Source organism: Podarcis filfolensis (genome assembly GCF_964270895.1).
Source record: "Podarcis filfolensis genome assembly, chromosome: 9".
In the NCBI taxonomy this organism is placed as follows: Eukaryota; Metazoa; Chordata; class Lepidosauria; order Squamata; family Lacertidae; genus Podarcis; species Podarcis filfolensis.
Window position 1 is genome coordinate 42104755 of NC_139610.1, and position 21871 is coordinate 42126625.

General features: G+C 41.8%; 1 protein-coding gene across 8 annotated transcripts in view; it reads left to right on the forward strand.

Moving 5' to 3' along the window:
- Positions 1-941: 941 nt before the first annotated feature.
- INPP4B (inositol polyphosphate-4-phosphatase type II B) overlaps positions 942-21871 on the forward strand; it is a gene marked incomplete at its 5' end in the record, with an annotated part of 258219 nt that continues 237289 nt past the window's right edge. For 4 of the 8 annotated variants that reach the window (XM_083571062.1, XM_083571060.1, XM_083571063.1 and 1 more), the window contains one exon: positions 997-1542. Of the gene's footprint in view, positions 1543-2464; positions 2650-21871 lie in introns of those variants that run through there. The other 4 variants (XM_083571055.1, XM_083571067.1, XM_083571056.1 and 1 more) reach the window with 3 other exon arrangements.

Sequence of the window (21871 nt, forward strand, 5' to 3'; positions counted from 1 at the left end):
TGCAAAACATAGACAGTCTGGAAGCACTCCTAGTGAGGCATCACCCCTTATGCAATTACACAAGAGGAGAGCGTGGGAGTGCACTTCTTGGCCCCACTTGTGGCATCACTGTCACCACTCCCACAGGTCTCCATGTGTTGGCGGCTGTAGAAGGCAGCATGCCTCTGAATGCCAGTTGTTGGACTCAGGTCCTGATTTCAAGCTTCTCAGAGACATCTGGTTGGTCACCATGAGAACAGTTGAACTAGATGGGCCACTGGTCTCATCAATCAGGGCAAATCTTGCCTTCTTGCAAATTTCTGCCAAGGAGAGCGTGCTTGACATGTGCAGGATTACAGTATGATTTAAAACCCTGGAAGATCAGCCTTCAGAATCCTGCAGGAGCCTACATGGGTGGAACACGATCCCTGCTGCAGAGGTAAATCCTCCAACATGGATGGGGGGGGGGGACAACAGCCAAGATGGGGAGGAGTGGACCCCTGCTCTCTCTCTCCATGTGATGTTAACTGTGTGCAGGGAAACACTTGAAGACATCTTGGGAGATCTGATATAAGAGTAGACTGTAAGCATAATGGAAAAATAAAATGTGTGTTTGCAATTTACTCAACACTTTGAAAATTATGGGGTTTTCTAACAATCTTTTATCTCATTCATCCTTCAGATGAGACCAGTGAGTAAAGTTGCCAATATTTTCTCTGGCAGGCATCTTCAAGCATGGCTACGTGCCAGATAATTGTCAAAAACCTTGGCAGCTCATTTATTATTTTTTTCAAACGTGCTGCCAGCCTACTTCCTGAGATAGGACGCTAGTTGAGGGGGGGGGGAACCACCTGAAAACGCAGCCTTTTGAGTGCCCAGTAGAGGGCACTCTCTCTTTCTCACCCTCTGGTTCTCCAGGGAGCTCACAGCAAGAAGCGAGCGCCCCCTAAACTTCGGGAGGCGCACGGCAAGCCACAGCTGCTGCTGCTGCCCGCCTCTCGCCCGGGTCACCTCTGAGCTCAGAGTTGCGGTGCCAGAGAGCGCGAGAGGGAAAGCAGCGGAGCATCGCGCGCCGGCCTCGCGTCTCTTGCGGCGCGTGCGCCCTTGGGCACAGGCCGTCGCTCTTGGGGTTGGCCTCCTGCAGAGCTCGGGAGCCTCCGTCGAGCTGCGGTGACATTGGAGGAAGGAGGCAAAAAGAGAGGAGGCGGAGACTCGGCTGGCGGGAGGCGGCGCTACCGAAGGGAAGGAACGCGCGCGCCTCGCTTTGCGCCTCTGGCTTGTGCGAGCAGCTGCAGCGAAGCAGCCCCCTCGACTCGGCGCGGAGGCTCTGAGGCGCGCTGGCGGTGGCCGCCCGGCTGGCTGGCTGGCAGGAGAGCGCGGAAGCCCGCTGAGTCTCGCCCCCGCTGCTTTCCCTTGCAGCTCCTCTCTCCCGCTTGGCCAGGGGTTGGCGAGGAGCTGCGGACTATAAATAGCAGAGGCTACGGAGTCCTTGCGTGCCACAGACTGGAGACGGACGCAGGCGGGCAGGCGGGCGAGCGGCGCCTTCGCGGGGAGGCAGCGCAGGTAAAAACAAACTCAGACCTGTCCCTCTCTCTCGCCGGGGCGGTTTCCTGAGAGAGAGAGAGAGGGCGCCTTGGGCAAGCGCGGGTGGGCGACTGCTGCTGCCGCCGCCGCCGCCGACGGAGGGCTAGTCTGAGGCGAAAGTCGCCTCTGTTTTCCCACCCCGCTTCTCGAGCCCCTTTCAAGTTTCTTCCTGTTGCAGTTTCGCCGGGAGGCGGGCGGGAAACACAAGTCCGAAGAGGCGGGCGCTGCAGGCAGGGAAGGTTCGGGGGCTTGGGCGGCAGGTGAGAGCGAGGGCGAAAGGAGCAGGTGTCGAGAGTCGCGGGGCTGGCAGTGGCTCCGTTGCCTGGCGCGCGCGAGGAGAGGAGAGGCGCTCCGGGGCGGCTGCTGCTGCTGCTGCGACTGGGACCCTCGAGACGGGCTTTGCCTTACCTGCCCTTTCCGCGAGAACCGTGTTTGGAGTTGTTTTCTCCTCCTCTGCGAGGCGGGAGAACTATTTTAAAAAAGGCAGTGATGGGGGTGGTGGTTGGGGGCGCAAAGAGAGACCCTTCTCGTCCTCCTGGTCTTTCTGCTGCGTGCATTTTTCTCTCCCTTATTGAGGAGAGAGATGTCTGTCGCTGGGTACCAAGCGAGGCGTCTGCCCGGAAAGATGAGGCGGGATTGCAGTGAATGAGGGTTGCAGGCAGACTGGCTGGCTGGCTGCTGTTGCTGCTGCTGCGATAGAGACCCTGTTAGTTTAAAGGAAGGCAGAGGATGATCGCCGTTTTGGTTGTCGCCTTGCCATCAAGAACGCAGGATCTTCCTTCCTGGCGGCGGCGGCGGCTGATGCATTGGAAACGTGGCATTCCGGGTGGTTTGGGCACCGAGGAGAGAAAGAGCTCGCTCTCAAAGGAAGTGCGGATGCTACCATGAACACACACACACACACACACACTGTGTTAAGGAGATTTAAAAGAACTTCTCAGCATTAGGAGAAGTGGGCGTTAGGAGGAACACCGAGCTCGTTGCGGTTCCTGCTGGGGAATCTCTCTTAGTTGCGAGGAGGTTCCGAAAACCGTGGTACAGAGTTTTTGCTGGCCCACACTTATCGGAAATCTGGAGCAAATTTAAGTAAGGGGGAGGGGGAAGAGCGTGGCTTTCTAGAACAAATATTGGTCAGAAAAGTTAGAGGAGGCACTTCGTGTGTGTGTGTGTGTGTGTGTGTGTGTGTGTCTGTGTAGAGAGAGAGAGAGAGAGAGAGAGAGAGAGGCTCCTCGTCTTCTTTTATTTAATTAGGCTCAAATGAAAGTGCGTTCATCAGACTCCTTAAAATGCAAATGAAGCTCAGATGTATTGGCTAGAGTATACTCTAAATATTAGAGAATTTTGAGGGTTGGTTTTTTTGTTTTGTTTTTTGAGAAAAGCTATTAAGTGCAGTGCCATCTGGCACATCCCTCTGTATTCTTCTCTCTTTGGAAAGCGTTCACACTTGTTAATGATACAGCTAAATATGTACACTGAGGTTTAATTGAACCTAGATTGCTTCATGGGGTGTTGAATTTTGCACTGGTTAATGGACTTGGTGTTCATTGTATTTAAATACGATGATTTTGTTCTGAAAGTTCTTGTGCTGAAATATTGACTTAATAGCCTGCAGTGTTTTTGTGGTTTTATATATTCCTCTCCTCTGAGCTAAAAGGCTGTCTCCTTTGGAGAGGTGGTGGGAGATACCCAACCATACTGGCTCAGGTGTTCTACAATCTAGATGATAATCACCTGGAGGTAACAGAGACTCTCTTTTTTAAAAACGGCACCAATTGTTAGTGGGGTTTAATTTTCAGGAAAGCACACACACAAACACACGGCTCTATTAAGTATTAAGGCAATACCTATGTTTGATCAGCAACACTGCATTGGCCTCCTTTTTTTTACTTAGGATGTTATATAACTGGTTTCTTATATATATTCATTTGTCAACATGGAATGGCCCAAATTAGTACAACAAGATGCATACAAAAATGTGCAGGATTGGAGCCAATGTCATCTTGCATTGAATTCAAGGGGGGATTACTCACAGTGCATCAAATTAAGCATGCATGGAACTCTTTATAGGATTTGGGGGCTTTAAATTATTGATGTGCTTCTGGGTTTGCTTCTGGAATCTAAGGAATCACATGTGATTTATGCATAGGACTCCTGCTCCATGGTTAGTCATTATCTGGATGCAAGAATTCCACTTGTGCAGTACCCCTGTGGGTAGATGTTGCAATGCCTAAGAGAAAAGAAAGCAAGGTTTCTTAGTTCTGGCCATATGGTTTGGGTAGATACATTGACAATTTTTTGCTCTTTAGCACACTTCCACTACTGCAGCATAAACTGGAAGCAGGCAACTTGGTAGGTGCAGAGGTTCACAGTAGTAATGATGATGATGTAAATGTGGATCCTTTTAAAATGTTACTTAAATTTTATTTTTTAAAAAGTGGTGTTACACTTGCTAGGGTGTTACACTTGAAGAAGGACATAGACTAATCAGAATGGATTGAAATGGGCAGTAAAGATGGCCAATGATATGGAAAGCAAGCCTTGTGATGAATACTGAGGGAGGCCATGATACAGCGGAGGGCTTAGGCTATGTGCACATTAGCAGCTTAAAATGCAACGATGCCATTTCTCCCACTGCATTTCAAGTTTCATTTGCATGTTGCTGTACATGCCAGAGAGGTGGCCAGGGATGACTTCACCTGATGCACATTACCTGTATAGTTACCCTGCGCCTCCAGCCTCCTATTAATGAGGCTCTCATCTGCTGGTGTGCAATGGCTGTCTCAAATGTGCACACCTCGGCTTGACTGCGAAGTGAACGTGGCTTACATTTTCCAAATCTGATGGGAGTTGGTTCAAGGGGGGGAAAAGCACCAAGCAACAGTATTCCTCAGGAAACTGCGGGATAGACGGGAGTTGTGGCTAACGTGAGCAATGGGAGTGCTTTGGAATAAATGGCAATGTGTACACTGCCAAAGGTTGGTTTTCTGATGTCCCAAAGGGCAGGACTACATCACATGGGCTTAAGTTAGAGGAGGGAGATTTTGGCTGAACATTAGGAGAAGTTTCTTGAGGGTAAGAGCAGTTTGGCAATGGAACCACTTCTTTTTCATTGTAAGTCACTTTGAGTTCCCTTGAGCAAGAAAATGCCACCACCGGATTTAATAATAACAATCACTTATCTAGAGGTGTGTTGGACTCTCCTCTGCTGGAGGTCTACAAGTAGAGTCAGGGCACCTGTCTGTTGCAGATTCTGTAGTTCTCGATTTCCTATATTGAGCAGGGTTTGTGTGTACCTGAAGCTCCACTTCAATTTTATGATTGTGAAGTTTTTCACTGATTTTACTTCAGTGTAATTTGTGTTCTGCAACTATTGATATTAAGAGGTGTGTTTAAACGTTCATTATTTTATTTTTTTTAAAGCACCTGCATTTCTCCATTTGAGACTACATCCAGGGGTGGCTCCAAATGAGGCAAACTTTTCATGCAGAATATCATTCTAAATAACCACCTTGGGTTTTTTTTCTTGAGAAAAGGGTGTTGCATTTAAATGAAAGTGGATACATACAGTTCTATACAGTTATTGGCTGCACTGAAGGAACTGAGCCTTGTGAGACAATGGACTGAAGATATTTCTACTTGGGGTAATAAAGGATACCTTGTACCTTGGATTCTGAACGCCCTGGAACTCGGTCGTTTTGGCTCCCGAACGCTACAAACCCAGAAGTGATTGTTCGGTTTTGTGAACGTTCTTTTGGAACCCGAACGTCTGATGGGGCTTCTGTGGCTTCTGATTGGCTGCAGGAACTTCCTGCAGCCGATCAGAAGCTGCGATTTGGTTTTCAAATGTTTTGGAAGTCTTCTGGAATGGATTCCGGATTCCATTTGACTTCCAAGGTATAACTGTACAGCTTAATGCAGGCGTAGGTGAACTCGGTCCTCCAGATGTTTTGGGACTACAACTCCCATCATCCCTGACCACTGGTCCTGTTAGCTAGGGATGGTGGGAGTTGTAGTCCCAAAACATCTGGAGGACCGAGTTTGCCTATACCTGGCTTAATTCCTAGCAAGTGTGCTGAGGTTGCAACCTCAACCTTTCACATGCTAGTTATACCATGTGTGCGGATATTATTACTTAATGGTATAAAGCAATTTGTCCCATTAGCCATTTATAATACAAACATGTTTATGCTGTGTTTGTGAAAAAATGTCAGAGTTCAATGGATTGTGGAATGCCATGTTCATGAGATTTTTTTTCTAGGGTGACATTTCCTTGGACTGTTAAGACCTTATTAAATTATCCTTTTGCCATAAAGCAAGAGAAAAGGTGCTTTGGGGCTTAATTTAAATTGGGGCACTACCCTGGGTTTTGTTTGTGGCCCCACAGCTTTGTCCTGCAGTATGTGAAGTGAGGGTTTCTCCCTTTATCCCCCAGGCTAATTTTTTCTCTGATTTCAAATGTGATTCGCATTAAAAGCCCCAAAGATCTGGAGAAACCAAATTTACATGCAAAGCCTCTTTTCCTTCAGTGAAGCAAATATAACATGCAGATAATTCTGTGTTTTGCTTAAGTGGAATTTTCTTTAAATATAAAACTTTTATTATATTAGTGTTGTAAATATTCAGATACTCCAGCTTTTTGTCATATTCGTAAATGCATATAGTCAGTTTAACCTGTCTCATGTTGGCTTTTGCTCCACAAAGCCAGAAAATTGGAAGCTTAGGCTAATGTCATAACAGATGTGCCTTGTGATCAACAAATTTTGTTTGATTACAACCTGGCCTCCATGCACCTGCACTTTCCCCCTCTCTTTCAGGCTCAAATCCAGGTGGGGGGAGGGCAGAGTGCTTGGGACCAGCAAAATATGCCCCCTTGTCCTAGTTCTGCATTGCCTTAGGAAGCACTTGACCCTTACTCCATCTCTACAAGGATCCTCCTGTGAGTTGTTTGTTATTTGTTGCTTACATCAGTAGCTGCCAGGATGTGTTAAAGTCGGGAAGATGGGGGACATCTCTGTTGCATTGGGGGCAAGACTGGTACTGTGGCCAGTGACTTGGGATGTGATGCATGTAGCTCTGTTTCCTACCAGCATTGCAATTGGTGATTGTACCCAGTGCTGTTTTTCTAGAAAATGAGGTGCCAGAACTCACCATGAACACCTCCCTTATTCTCTTGGAATGGCAATGATGACCACCTGAGAGGTACCAGAACTGAGTTCCAGCTGGAAAAAAAGCCCTAATTGTACCAGTAGTGAAAAATTTCAAAGCAAGTTTTGAAAGTAACTCACTTCTTTCATAGATTTTTTTTTTAAAGTCTTCAAGGAAAGGTGTATGTTGGCAGCGTGGAGGTGATGAGCATACTGACTTTAAATAGGAATAGGCTGCGTAATTATTTATATTTCAGTGCATTTGTAGGCCAGTGCCTCTTCCCCTGTAAAAAAAAGACTCTCTCAGGAATTCGCATAGAATATCAAGTTAAAGAAAAATTTAGCTTAAAAATCTTAGCCCATAACCCATGCACAGTTTCTGTTGCAAAGAGGTCTTGGGAGGGTGAAATTTAAAGCAAAGAAACACTTTCCACATCACTTCATTTCATCTGTGACACCAGACCACTTAGCCCATTTTACCCTCACAAAGCATTTCAAATTCAAAAGCAACTCCAGATGCTTTGTAATGTGCCTACTGGTGGAAATCTCACAATGAGAATGAATCACTGTTTTCCTATTTATTGAACATAGCTGGTGTCATCCCAGGGGCTTGGGTTTGCTAATGATTATTCCCTATGCCTTCAGTTCCCTGGCCAACAAATAGATAGTTTGAGTGAGGGTGTCACATACCATTTCCAAACAATGTACAATCTCTGGTTTTGGTGAGTTTCTAGAAGGGAATGGTAAAGTTGAAGGGGTGATGTAGTAGTTAGAATGTTGGACCAGGACCTGAAAGATTCCTAAGCCAGGAATCTTGCCGGGTTACTTGGGGCCAGTCAAAGATCCTCAGCCTAACTTATCTCACAGGATTCTTTTGTAATCTATACATTTCCTGATCAAGGCTGCATAATAATGGGTTGCTATAGCAATTAACACATTGTTGTTTTGCAATGATATAAATTTATGGTGATGTAAGTTACATGTGCTTTGAGATCTAGCATTATATTTGCATATGTACAGGGTGTGTATGTGAAGTGAGAAACTAAAGTTAATTGATTTCTCATTGATCCTCTTGACGTTTGCCAGAACACCAAGTGAAGGTGTTTCCACACTGGACATTTTCTTTTGAAACACCGTCATTTGCTTGTGTAGGTATTATGGAATATCCAGATGTTGTTTCTGCCAGGCAGCCTCTTCTTCCTTCCTCCCTCCTTCTGCCCCCCCGAATTATTTCATCAACAAATTTATGCACAACTTAATCAACAAAAACCACCAAATGAGGTACATAAAACAATGTAAAATATTTTTAAAAATACATATAAAATCAAACATTTAAAAACAACTGGAAACCACTGTATTTGAAAGAGCTCAGTTGCCTGGCCACTAGAGGAAGCAATGCAGACTCTGAATTGTGTCCTCTTCACCATCCATACTGCTAGAATGTAGACATGGTTATGTGCACTTGGCAATGTCCAGTCGCTTTTCTATTATGCATGATAATGAAATCAGTATCTCTTCTGCAAAAGAGAACCCATGTGATGTTTAGTGCCACTGTATTCTTTGACTGACACAGTGGTAGGAGTAATCCCAGCAAAGAAAGTGCTTTATATTTGCATTTATTGCAATGCAAATATTCTTTTTCCTTTTTGATGCAGAGGCTTCCGTTTCAGATTCTGGGATCTGTTTTCTCTTTGAAGAGGGAAAGTGCTAATGAGAGCATTTTGTTGTATTCCTTGATTGCAGCCTCTAAGCAGGTGATTCTAAATACAGTGGTACCTTGGGTTAAGTACTTAATTCGTTCCGGAGGTCCATTCTTAACCTGAAACTGTTCTTAACCTGAAGCACCACTTTAGCTAATGGGGCCTCCTGCTGCCACCGTGCCGCCAGAGCATGATTTCTGTTCTCATCCTGAAGCAAAGTTCTTAACCCGAGGTACTCTTTCTGGGTTAGTGGAGTCTGTAACCTGAAGCATATGTAACCTGAGGTACCACTGTATATTTTTTTTGTAGCAAAGAAACTGCTGTTCTGTGGCTCAAGTGAACACCAATTGTCCAGATGGCAGTCTCACCTATCTTCTCACATGAGTCCCCCCCCCACCCCCAAGAGAAAGAGAAAGAAACTGCTTCAAATGTGCAGACTACACCACCAATGCTTTTCTTGCAGATTCTCTTACAGTATAGGTGGCAAGTCTTTTGGGGGCAATCAGGTTCAGCCAGCTATGAAGATGCTATAGAGGGAAGGAAGTGAAGGAGGGATTAAAGGGAGAAATGGATTTGACCCTTTGAATTGCTCATGTGCTCTACTTCAGTTTGGCTTGCCACTCAATCTAGTTTTCTGAAACCTGTCACAGACACTTGGGAGGAAAATGTCATGAAATGCAGTGTAGTGGCTAAAACACAGAGCTGTAAACTGTGAAGTGACAGATTCAAACTATTTTCCTGCCACGGTTGGGGAAAAAACACACCTGACGGGTTAACCTAGTAAAAACCTTCTAGTGAAATGCCAAGACTGGTAAGAAAAACATTCTCTGTGACCACCTAGTGGATCCAGAATTCCCTTTTCAAGTAACAGTGCAGGACATACTTGTTTAGACAGTCTTCCAGCCGTTTGGTGTTCTATGTTTGTGCTTCCAGGGATTTTTAAAAATTAATTATTAGGTTTATTTAGTTATTTTAAATTACTTGCTTATTTTGCACCTTAATTTTTTTTTGCATAATCCTTTGAACCATAAGGAATGAGTAGAACAGAAACGAAAATACTGTACATAACTTAATAAAATTACTTATGCAACAAACCAACAGTTCTCCATTTTGCTTCTTAATACTTTTTAGTAATGCTTATTAATACTTTGGGCAATATCCGGTGTCAGTCATTCACTGCAGATTCACTGAAATGGTATTCAAAAGTATTAAGAAACAAGACAAATACATCCTGTTTAAAAAAAAAAAGTATTTGTTTTGTCTTGCAAAAACAACTTCAGGAAAGATGCTGTGCTGTGTTTAAAGAAAAGGAATATGGGATGTGGCCTTTAGGTATTCTGGGGCTTCAGTAAGTGCCCAGAGTATTAGTTAATGCTGTAGTATAAGTAATACCGTCTTAGTTAAGAGTGAAATCGTGTAGGGGTCTTGTAAAATCTCTCCCTGCCTTCTGAAAGTTGTGTTGATCTCCTCCTGCTCCCTTTAATTTGATATAACAGGATACTAAGGTTGCAAGAAAGACTGCGTAAAACCATACAACAGAGTTTCAAATGAAAACAATTTACAAACTATGTATCTGATGTTGTGTTAGATGCTTTCTTTCTTTAAAGTATCTATCGACAGACTGCATGTTGTATAGAGCAGGCTTCATACTTGCTGGACTGCATATATCATGGGCATTTTAGCATATATCATGGGACTTTGGAAATCCTTCGTAAGATTTGGCACCCTGTATGAGGCCAAAAGTGGGCATCCCCAAATATTTTCATTTATGAATTTACTCACTTATGAATCTACTCAATTTTGCATGCCCCCAGCTAGGTGCCTTGTGCAGGAAACACCCAAGCCACCCTAAACTCAGTCCTGATTTTAGTAACCGGCAATTTCCTTTATGAATATTTAGTCTGAATGAAATAAAAAAATGGATTATGACTTCATATTATTTATTTAAAATATTTCTTAATGTAATAAGAGTTTTATATAACATCAGTAAATATAACAATCAATAGAATTGCCTAAATAATTTTTTCCTAAGAAATTCCCATTATGTGCCTGCAGTTTGTGTCGCCTCACAATCAATATTGCATTATCCTGCATCTAATTCATTGTTCTCTCCAAGTTGTAGCAGAAAGAATAGTTGAAACCAAGTGTCAACTTCTCTGTTACGTATGTTATAAGGTGGATGGGTATTTTTTTGGTAAAGCTTGTAATAAAACTGTGCAGCAGATGGCAGTGTGCAATGCTGAGAACCTTATGTAACTGCAAATATACAAGGGTTTCAAGCAGGGCAAGCAAACTTTTGAAAACAAAAATGCTGGTGCAGTCTGTTTGGTTTTTTACAGGCTCAGGTATGCCTGCAGGCCCTATCAATGTAGGGTGTGTATGTGAGCTTGGTAGTAAGTCCCCTGATAACCTGTAGGCTAATATCGAAAGATGTCTTGGTGTAAATGAGAGCCGTGATCACAAAGAACAGTTTGTGCAATGGCGCTGCTTAAGGCATTTTATTTTGCACGCATTGATTGCAGAGATAGAACATGGAAACAGGTGGGGAGCCAGAGGAGGAAGCGACCTTCGTGGTGCAGGATCTCACAATATTTTGGTGCAGTTCAATAATGATTATAACGGACAGTTTTGTGATGGCTGTAGACTATCTTCCAGTGGAGACTGCTCCACAGGAGTGAATGGGGCACTGTTTCTCCAGCTGCCTCAGCTTGCCCTCTCATGACTCCTGCATGTCTTCTTTCTTCCAACCAGTCCAGGAGGTGGCACTTCTTCTGCCAGGTTTTGTACAACTCAGAAAGGGATGAGGACAAAACTGAAATTGGTTATCTCTGCCTGTCATTGGCTCTGGTTCCACCTATTGTTGGGCTCCCTGACTTTTGCTCCACCAATCCCTAAACGGGAAGGGAGAAAAAGAACTATGGAGGGCAGCTTTTTCCTACTTTCATTTCTCTTTCCTTGCTTTTGTTTGCTACGTTTTTCACTGGGTGTAGAATAGGTTCAGTTTGGGAGACTGAGGCGAACACAGTGCCATGCCCTAGACAGAGTTTGGCAGTTGCAGACCCAGAAAATGAATCTCCTGCCCAGAACATCAGGCTTGGTGACATGACTAATGAGTCATGACTAACGGATATTCTTTTGCACAAAATTGTTGCCGCAATGGCTCATGCATTTAATTTTCCTAAATTAACAAACACTACTATTTTTTTTACAATTAAGGTGACTTTTATCTTAGTGATCTTTCATTAAATATCTAGCAATGTAATCATGCCTGTGATGTCTCAAAATCTGAAAACTGGGTATTTAGTCTTTCAGGCATTTTTTTGGGGGGGGGGCTATGCACAGCAACTTTAAAACGAATTTTAGAAGCCACAGTGTTTTATTAGTGATGAAAAATATGGTGCCCTTTTGTTGCTAGTGAATGTAATAATGTTAAAAAATGGGGGGTCACCTTGGAAGATTAGATAGCTGTTGCTAAGGTTGATGTAGTTGATGCCACAATAAAGCTAACAAGCCAAAAGGTTTGCCAAACATGTGAAACATCGTATTTAACAATGCAACTAGTTCTGTAGTTGTGATCCTTGGCAGTCTGGTAGTGTTGGATCCTAAGATTCACTGTAAATGAACACTCTGGTCCCGATTCATAGGTGTGGTGTTGGTTTTGAAGAAAAAATGAACTTCCTCAAAGGAAAAATCTCACATTTTTAATTTCTTCAAGCACAAATGGAAGCAGTTATGTTTTTCAAATTGCAATTATTAAAACAAATGTGTTTTTGTATTTACAAAAAAAAATTCACATTGCATTAGGAAGCTACAGTAATTCATTATAAATGTTTAATTCAGCATTGGTTCAACTTGCTTAACAGCTCACTAATGAGGTGTCATGAAGCTACTCATGAATATTTATTAAGGTTTATAGAAACAAAAGAACAGATTATTGTACTGTTTTGAAAAGGAAAAAAAAATTATGCTTGCTCATTTTTAAATATGATGAAATTACCTTCAACATAATCAATTTTGGCACATTATGTTAGAGTGACATACTTGGGCATCTTGCCTGAAGCCATGTTCTGGTTTTCTCTCTCTCTACTGTCTTACTCAGTTAATCAGAACAACATTCTGCAGGTAAAAATAAAATGGAATTTCACTTTAAGTTTACTGTAGTGTAACTCAGTAATGTGAAGAGCATTGTTCGGCTGTACATTTTGAAACACAAGTATTCAAGTGGCTTTATGTTGAGATAAAGATTTGTACTAGAATTTCTAGGGTTTCATAAATTTTAGGATTCTTTCTGTAATTTTAAGTAATATGTGTATCTCAGTTGTGGCTCAAAGTCAGCTTGAAGTATTTCTAAAATATTCAAGCAATAATGCTAAAACAAATTTCCTTCTGTTGTTGAAAAAAGTTTCTGGACTGTCCATGGACGTAGTCTGCAGTTGTTCAGTAAAAGCCAGAATTTTGTCTTATCTTTTTACTTATGGCAATATGTTATTGATATGAATGATTTTGCTGCACTAAATATTTCAGTTGGTCATCTGCTGGGCTTTAGTACTGTTGCAAGACAGATTATAGCAGGTTTCTCAGCAGCAACATTTGCTTATTCCTCTACATAATGTAGCAGCCCTTTTCTTTGCTTCAGCAGCTGAAGAGCAATTTCTGTTCTTTCTTTCCACAACTTCTGAGTAACCAGGAGGGCAGGTAACCCCTTTCTCTTTTTAATGCAGTGAGTACTGTAAGCAGCTGGCTGGTTCAGTCAGTCATTTTCCAAGGCCACTTTTTTGTCTGCTTCTTCAATTTATTGGGAGGCCTAGGCTTAAAGTCACCTTTTTCATTTTTATCAGGAGGGAATCTTCTTTCAGAAGTGGAGGAGCTGCACTGTGCCTGTTAATCGTGACTAGAGACACTTTCATCCACTTTTAAACTGTGTAGAGCTTAGATGGGCTTCTCCTATTTAGCTGGTGGTCTGCTGCAAGTGTGCATTTTTGTATGACATCCTCTGCTTATTCAGGCAGGGTTTCCCTTCCCCCCAAATATTCGTCTTGAAGTTCTCTCCAGCTGCATAACTTATTTCATAACTTATGACCAAAGAAGCAAACTTGAATACATTTGCACTCATAAAACTATAAATAGGGCTTCTTCTTTCATGCAGGTCCTGCTTTTCAACCTTCACAATAGTCTTTAAAATGTCTATGTATTGGAAATGCATTATTCAGGAGGACAGTGTTCTTTTATTATTAGTTTTTCTAACAGGGTTTTTTCCCCCACCCCCTAAGGGAAGGTTTGGATCAAACGACTTTCAATATAATGCAATCTTGGCATTTACATTCCATATTGATTTGCATCTCTTTGTTTCAGAATTCATTGGCTAAAAGAGGTGGGTATGTATGGACCCCTCCCAGTCATTGTCCAGTCCATATCTAATACAGTTTATAAATTCCATTTTTAAGAAGAGATGAAAAAATGTACATAGTGCATTGGGGACTTATGAAAGTATTATACATCACAATGCATTTCCCCCCCGAAAGTTCATAACATTTTTAAGTTGCATATAGCTTAATACCCACTGAGGGCATGTCATTTAGAATATATGCTCCTACCCATTTGCCTTCTCAGTTGCTTACTAATATAGAAGTTCATATTGCCATAGAAGCCCTAGGCAGGCATTCACCCATCATGTGATTCCAGTCACCTGAGGGGAGAGAACGGGGGCTTGCTCCCTTTTCCATTCCCCTCTGTCATGTCTCCATTGCCGCACCCCACAGATTTCCACAGGGGTAAAGATGTGAAGGGGTGTGCATGTATGCTCGACACATGCAGGGTGAATGAAGTGCAGAACCCTGCATGATCAGGCTTCCAAATAATGATAAGGTTAAATATAAATTTATATTAACTGCCTTTCTAAAAAGGCCCCCAAAGCAATATGCAACACCCATTAAAATGGATCAAATTACTAAAACAAAGCTCCACTCCACACCCCCACACCCTTCAGATTGTGAGAGGATGAATGTTGAGCATTCACATAGGACTATCACTTGCTCGTCATTCTACCTCCAGAGTTCTGGTTTGTGTTTGCCACTCTGGTCCTGTATTTCAGGGCAGGGGGAGCGAGTTAATATAATGGTTAAAAACCGTTGAGAGAGACTAATGGAACTTAGAAATTCTAAATTGTGCAGTAGAGAGGCTTGCTGAAATTCAGTCCTCTTCTCTGGATGAGAATAAACATCATGAAACACAATCAAGCCTAGTAATCACACTGATTTTTGCAAGCACTTGTAAAAACTACACTATAAAGAATTTGAGTGACATCTTTCTTTACATGGCACTTGAGAAATGGCAACAGAACCCTACTGTCAAGTCAATGAATATTTTTGATGACTACTGCTATGTACTGGCATTATAAAAACTATGATACTCCACAACAGCATACAGCTGATGTAACTTCTGTTTCCTGCCAATTCTGGAATATGTGACCCAATAATGTCCCTCCAACTTTGTGCTCTCCGGCTATTTAGGACTACAACTCCCATCATCCCAGACCACTAGCTGTGCTGGTTGGGGCTGATGGGAGCTGGAGTCTAAAACATCTGAAGGACACAACTTTTGGAGAAGGTTGTAATAGTTGTTTCAGCAAGCTGAGTTTGAACTGTTGTACCCATGGTGCTGTTCATGGCCCTTATTTCCGGGGGCGACCACTTGAGTCATATTCTGAGAGCTGTCAGAATGTCTCTCTGTGTGGAATGTGAATGCAGCACTGCTTTATTAGCACTGCTAATAAAGATGGTGGCCGCAACTTCTAATAGCCAGTAGGATAGAGTGTTAAGTTTCTACCATAGTGACTACATTTAGGATGCTTATTTGAAGCATACAAACATATAATGAAGTCAAGGCACTGAAGATGAAGCAGGTGCTCTTAACTAAAGTAGGACAGGAGAGCTTCAGCCACAAGTGCTGTGGAATAAACCCAGTGGCTGCTTTGTTTAAATGAATATACGGTACTTGCCTTTTTCCTGGAAAAAGAAGCTTCTAAATTCTATATCCTCTTTGCTTTTTGGAGATGTCCTTGATTTTAGAGAACAGATCCTTCTGGTAGCTGATCTCAAATGGTGAGAGGGAGTAGGTGAAAATTAAGATTAAATGCAATTAACCATTGTGTCTAAGACTTTTGGCAGGTTGAGTTGGTTCTGCTTAGTAAATTTATTTTATTTCATAAAATTTATATACCGCTTGACTGATTTTTAAAAATTTATTTTTAACCCTCAAAGTTGTAAGAAAGCTTTTATGTGAATTAGGCTTACCCTTGCCCCTTCAGTGGTACCTGTCTGCTACAAGTGTAGCCGTTTGGGTAAAGTCTGTGCTCAAAGAGGAGGTAGATGTCAATAACTACAGGCTCTACATCTCTCCTCCCCATTTTCCTCCCATCAGTTGCTTGGAAACAGCCTCTGCCAGGGAATGGAAAATGGACCTGTCAGCTAATTCAGGAAATAAAAAGAAAACCAAAGAACTGCAGAGGGGAATAAAAATGCTTAATGCATCTGACCTAGGTAATCCAGTGGAGCTGAAGTAGGAGGTCTAGAAGTCCATAATTGTTACTGCAGAGACCTCTCCCCTTTCCCTTCCCCTGTAGAGAGAAGAGTGCTCAAATCTACCATTTTGAACAGCGGCAGTCTATTTCCCCATGTTCACATCAGCGGAAAAGCACTCCACTTGTATTTTGCTGCTGTTCCTCTCTACTTTGCTCCCATGCTGACAGTAGAAGTGGCTGCCCCATATTCCCTTACATTGAGTAAGGGAGCTTGCTGTCTTCTAAAAAGGCACCCTACTAGATATTTCTAGCCAAGCAGACAGTAATAAACTTTATTCCAGAACTGTCCACCTTGTTGCTTTTCAAGCACTCCAGGGAAAAACAAGAAGCGTGACATCAAACTGGTGCTGAGTCAAGGACAAATGCTGCAGTGCTAGAGACTCATTTTGTGGCAAACTGCTGCTGTGAGTATGTCACTTTAGTTGAAATGGCTTTTCTACTACTTCTAGAAAAGAGAAGGTATCTTCTTTTGGGGAGCAATGTGAATTATATAGATATAGATATCTCCACAGAGCAAGAATTCACTGTTGTGCCACACCTTCTCTGGTCTAAATATGAAGGTGTCTGACTCCACCAGCCTCTATGGAGGCTCCTAAAGAACTGGAAGGTTGCCATAGAGTAGGAAAGGAAATCTATTCAGCTGGGGTCTTCCTTCACGGTATCCTTAACATCTATGGTGGGTGAGCTACATATTCATCTAAGACTTGACTTCGTGTCTAACACAGGGTGGTACAAAACTGATACTGATATAGATCACAATTGACTCAGCAAGATTGAAATAATAAAGGCTGGAAAGCTCCTCTGAAAGCAGACAAAGAACTTGAGGGGAAGGATAAACTAGGCTTAATCGTATGTGACGTGTCTTCAATCAGAAATGCCTTCTTATTTTTTCTCAGTCATGCCTCCTAATGGGGAATTATGTGCACTTCAGAAGCTTGTATATTGCATTTAGAGCTCAGGTTGTAATTAAAACTGACATTTTACTAAATCAATGGTTGGCTTTAATTCTTTCTTATCTGTTTTTACTTCTCTCTGTTTGCTTCGTGACTCTGACAGCAACTTTCCTCTGGTCTAAATCTTTAGTTGCTGCTTCTATTTTACAACTATTTTGCAAAGTCCTGAATTTTGAGCCTCTCCTCTCTGCATCTGTTCTTTCCTTTTTGCTTTTCTTCCCCTGTTTCTTATTGCCTGTTTAGACTGTAAACCTATAGGTTTGCTCTTTTTAACTTGCTTGTCATTTAGTTTTAGAGGTGTATTATTATTATTTTAGCTATTCAGAGGCATTAGTGCAGTATGGCTTTCTGGCAGCGACATTTCTTCTGAGTTGAATTGGTTGCCTTTGGTTTCAGATCAAAGTCTTGATTTTTCTCTAAGGTCCTGAAACCTCTAGATTGTCTTAGATGCTGGTTTATTCCTCTTGGCTTCCCCCAAGGCAACTGTTTTTCATGGAGATTATGAACCTGCATAGATGTATGTATGTGTGTTTGATTCTTTTGAATGCTTCTGGGGGCAAGGTGCCAGATGTAAAATACTTTGCCTAAAGACATCACAATTGAGATCAAGGTCCTTTGCTAGTTTTCATATAAAGGATTAAAGAGGAAATGATTGCTAAACATGAATGAAAACATAGTTTGAGAAAAAAGAAGGGAAGACTGTGATAGTCGTAATTTCTTTTTAACCGATACTCTTTAAAGCCAACCCTAATATAGTAGTAGTAATAATAATAATAATAATTATACAGTTTAAATCTAGCCATGCAAATCTAGCCTCTGCAAAGTTTTTTCCATAACCAGGATGCTGCTACTAAAAAGGCCTTCTTTCTATTAGTGACTGCACCACAGTAGTAAACTAACACCCTAAGATAAAATCAGTGAAATAGAAAGATTAGATAAAATTAGTGAACAAAAGAAATGAGCAAGACAAAAAGAGAGAGAACATAATTAGCTATTTATTTTGGTAAAGTACAATGTAGCATCATTGTTATGTTGTAATGAGGATAAGGAGACAATGAGCTTGAGCTCATACTTCCCTGCATGTTTTCTGCTTCTTGGAACATGCCAAACTGTAGTCTTTTCGCATATCATACTGATGCTTACTTCCTTGTTTTCTTGGATAGAACCAGTGGTGGCAGCCCTTGCAGAGACACTACTTTTTGTATAGACAGAGTAAGCTGAAACCCTGTGCTGCTTAGCTGTAAACTGTCAGGTACGGAGACTTCCTCAGAGGCTTAAGAGTTTGTTGTTAAAATGTATATCAAGCCTTCTTTCCATTTCTAAACTAAGTTGTAGTGAAGTGAGAGGAAGCTGAAGGGGTTTTTGTTTCCTGTCCAAGTATTTTGGAATATCTGCCTTCTTGAATATCCATCAAAGCTGAAGATGTTTTAAATTCCAGTGGAAAATAGCAAGGGACTTTTAATTTACATGCACATTTTGTGCTTAAGACAAGTGCACATGAACAACCTACAAAAGGTTGGGATGATGTGCTGATGCCACCTTTGTATTCCACTCTGGATTCTAGCAATCAGAAGCAATATTAATTTTCAAAGCACATTATGAATTCAAAGTAGACTTGAATTAGCTGTCTGTTTCCAAAATAAATTTCCACCCTTCCTGTCATTCTTAACTTGCTGATCTGATTTTCTTATTTTTCAAATCTAGATCTGGGTGGAATGCATATCAGAAAGACCATGGTGGTTCTTGCTACTCTTGTTGCCATAATTTAATGCTTAGTAAAAAAAAAAGAAAAAGGTATAAATAAAATAAAATTATGCATGGTGCGGAGAGAGGGAGAATTTTTTTCCTCTTATAATTTTAGACCACAGGGTCATCCAATCAAGCTAAAGGGTAGGAGAATCAGGACAGACAAAAGGAAGGACTTCTACACATGGTGCATCACCATACCATTGAATTTGGTTCCACAAAATGTTGGGGTGCACCAACTTATATACAAGAAGAAGAACAGTTTGGATTTGATATCCTGCTTTATCAATACCCGAAGGAGTCTCAAAGCGGCTAACATTCTCCTTTCCCTTTCTCCCTCACAACAAACACTCTGTGAGGTGAGTGGGGCTGAGAGACTTCAGAGAAGTGTGACTAGCCCAAGGTCACCCAGCAGCTGCATGTAGAGGAGCGGGGAAGCGAATCCGGTTCACCAGATTATGAGTCCACTTCTCTTAACCACTACATCACACTGGCAAATTTATGGAGAACAAGGCTGTCATTGGCTACTAGTCATGATGCCTGTGTATCACCTGCAGGCTCAGAAGCAGTGTTATGCCCTTCACTACAGTCACTGGGAATGTGGCAGAGTGGCTCATACTCTCACGTCCTGATTGTGAGCTTCACGTAGGTATCTTGGTTGTCCATTGTGAGAAACATAATGTGTTGAGATAGATAGACATTTGGTCTGCTCCAGCAGAACTCTTCTTAATATTCTTAACCTCAAATTCATTTTTACAAAAGTCTCCATGATCAGTTAAGGTACTCTTTTTATGCCGTGTACTGAAAATAATTTCATCCCACGGTGGTTTTTCAACTAAGAACCATTGCCAGGAAAGTAGAAGCAGAGCTGATTAGTGTGTACTTTCACGGAAAACGGACGTGCAGTATCCCATGCAACTTTCCTGCAGCCCTGCTGCTCCTGGTGCATGTCCCCCCCACCCCAAATTCGAACAGCTCAACTGGATGAAAGCTAATGTTGCAAATTTGTTGCACTCCATTACACTCCTAAGGGCTTCTTTATTATATGCAAACAATGGCCCCAAAACTTTCGTACTGCTGCATTTCCCCTTATACAAGACTGGGGAAGGAACCAGACACTTCTTCCTTCATGGCTATTTAGTTGGTAGTTTGTAAATAACACCAAATAACAAGCAAAACACCTATTAAAAAATCCTCAGTAAAACAGGACAGGGTGGGTTGCTTTTCCTATGTTATTAAAATCATTGGGAGTTTTATTTATTATATCTCTACCTTGACCTTCCTCCCACAGGAGTCCAGGGTGGTCCACACACAGTCCAGTTAAAGTATTTGAAAACAGCCATATAAGAATACTACCAGTAAAACAGCTGAAATGCACAAAGCAGGTAAGGAATGGCAGCCCATCAGCGCCCTTCCTCAAAGGCACAGGAAAGCATTTCTAGAAGTATTTTGGAATGGACTTTCAGTAGAAGTAGGGTTGTACCAAGGAAATAGCTTAACCTTGACTACAAAAAGGGGCTCCGGAGGAACTTGTTTAGAAATCAAACACATTGTATTTTATATGCGGTGGCTTCCTTGCAGTTAATCAGCTGTAAGGCAAGCAAAAAGCTATTGCTCTTTCACATGTGCAAGCGATAAAATTCAAGGTCTGCAAGAAGAGGACAGCTTAAATGTTTTTAAAAAGAGAAGGAGGAAATCAAAAGGGTAAAACCCATTAAAAATGAAATCATTTTTGCACAAGCAGTAGATCAAGGCATTGCAAGAATACAGCCAAGAGAAAAGTAATTAAAATAGCAGAAAAGACAGAATTCCAAACAGCACACAAAAAGCTGCCAAGTACTATATAGAATGGGTTGGGAAACATGAAACAAATGATATTAAATATAGAAAGGGGGGGTGAATTAGATGTGAACCATGCATTGCTAACCATTTCTACTTAGATGTATGTCCAAATGAGTTGAACGGTCCTCAGTCTAAGATAAGTGGGTATAGGACTGCAGCCTAATCCAACTCCACATACTTAAATTCATTTCTCTCTGTGTGTACAGGATAATTTCTTTGTGTACAAGAGAGAAATTCTGAATATGTGTATATGTGACACATAGGACTCCTGTACATATCCAGCTGTTTATGTAAGCCATGGGTGTCCCAAGATGCTGCTTCAGTTTCTGGGATTCAGAATTTCTTCTGTATGGAAAGCAAATCCAGACGACATGCTGTGAATCTGCAGCAGATCATGGCTTTGATCCTAAAATAAGTTAATAGTTTCATGCTCCTCTCCTCTCCCTGTAGGGTACAGGTGGTGGTGGGAGGGACCCAACAATAAGCTATTATATATGCAGCGCTTTTTTTCTTTAAAAATGTTTAGGGGTACTCTCATTTTCTTACTCATACTGAAATACTGCCCCTCAATGAGACCAAACTTAGATTCACAAAATGTTTAGAGGTATGCGTACCTCTGCGTCCCCCCCAGAAAAAAGCACTGTATGTATGTATTTGCATCTCCAGTGTTGGCAAGCATTTTGTTTTTTGTATTTTGCTGTAAAATATCAGGACTGTAGGATCTAGCATTTAAAGCAAGTGCAGGGTGCTTTTCTGTTTCTGTTTATTTTTCTTTACAATAATTGCACTATATATTTGTACCTTGCTTTTCTTCCCAAGAGGTCAAGGTTGTGAATATTAACCACCTTCTCTCGCTATTTTTGTCTCTGTAACAAGGTATGCAAGCTAGGCAAAGTTAATATATTCTTGCCAATTGTGTGTGTGTCCCAATCCACATACAGTTTACCAAGCCCAGAAAATCCTGTTGACATCCCAGGGCAAGTATGTGTAAGCTTGCCACCCATATGATCTGAGTTCACATAGTGTGAGTACAATTTTCCTTTGAAAGAAAAAGTAGCTTTCACAAAATGTATGAAATGCTATATCTATTAATGTTTTGGACCAGCTATTCCTTTTCTGGCCCTTCATAGGTTTCTGTCCAGGGGCTCCATTTATGTTTAAAACAAAGGATTTCAGAGTGAGCTGTAACTTTCCATGTTGTGAGTACTAGCTGCCCAGTCCTCAATATGTTTTCTTGAAAGCATGGCCCGCTGAGTTCAATCAATATGCCTTGTTTCCACTCTTAGTAGCATTTTAGTTACTTCCGTGACTCCATGCTAATGCCATAAATAGGATTAATTATTC